General features: G+C 47.5%; 1 protein-coding gene across 7 annotated transcripts in view; it reads left to right on the top strand.

The window, feature by feature from the left end:
• Positions 1 to 5,000, top strand: part of LOC137648706 (vascular endothelial growth factor receptor 1-like) — a 62,356-nt gene that overhangs the window by 26,098 nt on the left and 31,258 nt on the right. The gene's annotated exons all lie outside the window — the stretch shown is intronic.

Consider the following 5,000-nt stretch of genomic DNA (forward strand, 5'->3'; position numbering starts at 1 on the left):
AGCTAAGTGCGCTCCCAACCTTTTCCCGGTGTTCGTTACAGATTACAGGAATATTAATCATGCAATCTCCAGCTTCTTCATCCTCTGGAAAGTCGAGTATTTATTCTTTCCTGTGTATAATTTTAGGCTCCATTCTCACAGTTAAATTCCTATAATTTAAGTGTGTTTGGTTGAGCGTAGCCACGAACCGGAGGCAGCCATTTTACGACCGCTGTCGCACATTATTATTGCATTTTATTTAGTCAGTAGAGCGACATTCCCGGTATTTAGCTATAGGTTTAGCTAGTTACGCAAACTATACTAGTGAAGATCGTGCATACAACATTATTTTATTCCTCTTCCTAAATGTGACTTTACTTTTCGTATACAGTGGGGGCCCCGGCGGTACTAACCATGGCCGCAGTCCCCACCGGACTTTGACTAGCCTACCCCGTATATATACTGTATATGTTAGTAAAATAAATCCCCATGTTCAACCTCGCCCTATTGTTCCTTATTAATTCGGACGGGGACATACATCCCCTAGAATTTATGGATAAGGTTTGATATATATTCTCTTTTAGAGAAAAGAGGCTAAACCCTTCCTCCCTCCCTGAGCCGCCACCATTACAGGCGGCAACCTCTATCTTTCGTCATCGCCATCGAGTAGAACTCCGTCTTGACCTAGTTAGTAATAACACCGTCTTTCTTCTTTGCCGCTGAGTACTCCAGCTTTGAAGTTAGATGGTAATTCAGGGTGCCCTGTCTTGCAGCCGACAATGTCGCCGACAGGGGAATCTTTGTTCCTCTGCCACCCACGACATCATCGGCATAGGAAGCCATGCTTCCTTAGTTCACGGTCGAAGGTAGGCGGCATACCTGCCACCACCTTTCTCCCTTGTGTACTATAAGACCCTTCCCCCTCCCCCTCTGTCCTTTAGTGTCGGCCTAGCTGTCACAACATTCTTTTACCGGTACTCAGACAGTCATCCTGGCTTGCCGGGTTGACTGCTTTGGCGGCTGGGACCCTACCGGCGGCGGTTAGGTAGCCGCCTCGGTCACCTTCCCCCTTATGTCCTTCCTTCACCGGAAGTGCGGCAGACTTTTGTGGATGGATGGAAGCTAGAATCAGATGGATTCCTACCCTCCCATTAGAACTCTCATTCTGGCAAAGAGACAGTAGGCGGCAGGATAGTCCTCCTACACTTCCAGTTATTGTGCTAAACCATAATAATAGGAAACCCTCCTTTCCCTTCTTTCTCTCTGTGTATCAGTTAGTGCCGCCAGGTACTAACCTAACTCCGGTAGTGTACCGGTAAAACTACAGTATACAACAATACAGTAGTACAAGTAATTTCTAACATACTCTGTGTATCCTATCACAGTCTATTGTTGAGACCGCATACCATGTTGAGATTGAGTAATCCCTCAACACCTAGATGAATCCTTTGATCATTGGGACCCATATAAAACACCGATCAATATTAATATATTACAGGTGGGGAAGTTAGTATAAATATTTACTAACTCCGTCTCTACGTACGAGAGTTGTTCCATCCTGTATTCTCCCTTATAGGGAATCTAAATATCAATATTGACGGAGGTCTCAGCGATTGCCTGGGAGAGGAAACACAGATATGTCTTTCCTATTTCCTTTCTAGCTTACTATCCTAAGCTAATAATTACAATAGTAAGTATTACTATTAAATGTATGCATTTATATCAATGATATAAACAGCTGAATACTCATCAAATCCTTTTCCTTTACAGGAGAAGCTAATGTTGACGTGTGCAGTTGTGTTCTGCAACCACAAGAGCAAGGACTTTTTTGGGCATACGGTGTGCAGGTCTCATACCCCTGCTGCATTGTATCTGGATCCTTGAGGTATTGGGACCCGAAGGGTTGCTCTAACTGCTCGACCTTGCTGACCAACGACTTTGGAGAAGCCATCCCTGCCTCCACAGAGGCTAGGGATATAGCAAGGGAAACCCTTCGTAGGTGGGTAAGAGGGTTCCAAAAGAACTCTCCGGGACCTTACCTGCCCAATGAATCTCTCAGGTGCCTTCTATTCCATAAGGCTCAACCTAGTGTGGTAGTGCCCCAGGAACAGGTCCAGTCTCCCTTCATCCAACTGAAGATCGACGCAGACATCCACAAGGCACTCGAAGGCATGGACATTCTTCAGGAATGGATGTCAGAAGTGTCTACCAACACTGAACGGGACCTACTGCAAGAAGGCCCTGAAGAAAACGTGGTTTAACCACCAACGGAAGAAGAGGGATCCGTTTCGATGGTAACTGAGGACCCCCAGTTCACCGTGACGGCATATCAACCTATGCAGTCAACCTCTTCAGCCCCAACTCCCCAACCGACAACACAGGTCGACAAGAGTGAAGCGCTCCTATCACCGATCCAGCAGATGTTGGAAGTGTTCCAGAAGGAACAGGAGGAGATGAAACTGGCCATCCAACAGACGAAGAGAGAGGTACAAGAAGGGAACCACCCCGGAAGTTTCACGGGCTCTACTAGACCCCTTAAAGTATCAGACCTCCCTCACTGCTCATAAACCAACCCCTGGAGGTATACGGAGCACATGCCCATGATGGATAGGAAGCTATTCATCTTTGAGAAGTTGGGGGCAAAGTCACTTGGAGATCTTGAGTTCTGGCCCAGCGTTTCAGCCTACCCAGACTGTTACGTGAGACTGCGGGATGAACCTGCATCCTGTGAGGAAACAGTACTAAAGGAAGTCATTGTCTTCAAACATGACAAGGGTCAGGCCAACCTTACCAAGACCCTGAAAGGAGGCGGATACATCAACTCCAAAGTCTCAGCATTGAGCACGAGGCATCCAACCTTTATTGCTCCTTCCTTCAGAGCTTTCCCCTTCTCGGAGAAAGCCCTCGACTGTGTCAGCAAAGGAATCGAAGAGGGCAAATCATGCCCAATCCTAGAGGAATGTAAGCCATTATCTCTAGCTATGCCTACCTGCGAGGAGAAGTGGAAAGAAGTACATCTAAGTTGGATCCGGAGATAGCAGGCCAACAGTTCCATAACCTTCCAAAGTTGCCAGATCATCTCTTGAGAAGGGAACAGGAGACGAAAGAAAGACTTGCCGCCTCCCTGTCGCATCAGAACTATTTGGAAATGTGTGCAGGCCTACATAACGCCCCAGACATGTACATCATCTCACATGAGTAGCCTTGTGAAGAACTTGTATGCTTTTGTCAGGTCAAGGAGGACCTGTAGAGAACACATGTTCGCCGCAGCAACGGTGAAACACTAGCCCAGAAAACTGATTTCATCATGCATTTGGGGCAAGGACCTTTTCCCACAGGAAGTGGTTCAAGAAGTCATTGCCAAAGCCACCCCGGGGAATAGGAACCTTCTCCAAAAGTGGGGCATGTCTTCAAAGAGGAAGTCTTCCTCAGACGGAGGTCCCCAGCCTAAGAACAAGAAGGAAAGAAGACCACGTAGACCTACACAACTTCCGGCCGTGACCATGGCCACGGTGCCTAAATGGTAGCCTAGCCTTAAACCACCTTCCAGATGGTCCCTCAACAGCTGGTAGCCCTGTCACCAGTGTTTAACCCAGGCTTTGAGAGGCACTCGACCATCTTTCGGCCCTACAAAGGTAGAGGCCCAAGAAGAGGTTCCTCCGGAAACCCCCTAAGGGGCAGAGGAGGACGCAGTCACAGAAACAAGTCCTCAGGAACTCCTAAGCAATGAGGGGTTCCAGGTAAGGGGCAGACTTTTTCACTTTTGGAATCGTTGGACCTTCGATCCCTGGCCCCAGAGCCTAATCACGAATGGACTCGTGTGGAGATGGAACGAAATTTCACACCCTTTTCCAGAATTCTTCCAACACTCCACCCCCTTGTTGGAAGAATATACCTCAGAACTCTTGAACAAGAAGGTAATAAGCAAAGGGAATTCCATCAAGTTCCAGGGAAGGCTGTTTTGTGTTCCCAAGAAAGACTCAGACAAACTCAGTCATTCTAGTCTTGTCTCCACTCAACAAGTTCATCGAGAACAACAAGTTCCGGATGCTTATCTTGCAACACATAAGGACCCTTCTACCCAAAGGGGCATACACAGTCTCAATAGACCTGGCAGATGCTTACTGGCACCTACCAGTCAGTCGCCCCCTCTCCTCCTACCTAGGATTCAAGCTACAGAAGACAAAATTTGTCTTCAGAGCCATGCCCTTTGGTCTAAACATACCCCCAAGGATATTCACAAAGCTAGCAGATACAATCATCCAGCAACTCCGAGGGAGTTCAAGTAGTAGCATATCTAGACTATTGGCTGGTGTGGACAGCATTCAAGACTACTTGTTTGCAAGTGGCCGGAAAAGTGATCCAGTTTCTGGAGCACCTGGGCTTCAAGATCAATCGCAAGAAGTCTCGCCTTTCTCCAGCTTAGAAGTTCCAATGGCTAGGAATCCAATGGAACTTAAAGTCACACCACCTCTCCATTCCATTCAAGAAGAGGAGAGAGATAGCGGGAGCTGTCAAGAGACTAATCCGATCCAAGAGGATTTCAAGACGCCAAAAGGAAAGAGTATTGGGCTCTCTCCAGTTTGCAGCAGTGACTGACCCAGTGCTAAAAGCATGGATAAAGGATGCATCGGGAGTCTGGAGAAGATACGCATCAAACGCTCGAAGAGATCAACGAAGGTTGACCCCGACCCTATTGCGCACGCTATTAAGGCCGTGGTCGACAGCTAAGAGCCTAGAGCGGAAAATTCCCCTGCAACCACCACAACCATCAGTGGTGATACACACGGACGCCTTCCTGGAAGGAGGAGGAGGCCATTCTCACAAGAAAAAAGTGCAAGGGAATTGGTCGCACCAGTTCAAAACCTTTCACATCAACATCTTGGAGGCCATGGCAGTCTTCCTAACGTTGAAGAAACTATCCCCTCGCAGAGCAATCCACATCATATTGGTCCTGGACAACGAAGTGATAGTAAAATGTCTAAATCGACGAGGCTCGAGATCACATCACATCAATCATG

Source organism: Palaemon carinicauda, chromosome 10 (assembly GCF_036898095.1).
Source record: "Palaemon carinicauda isolate YSFRI2023 chromosome 10, ASM3689809v2, whole genome shotgun sequence".
NCBI lineage: Eukaryota > Metazoa > Arthropoda > Malacostraca > Decapoda > Palaemonidae > Palaemon > Palaemon carinicauda.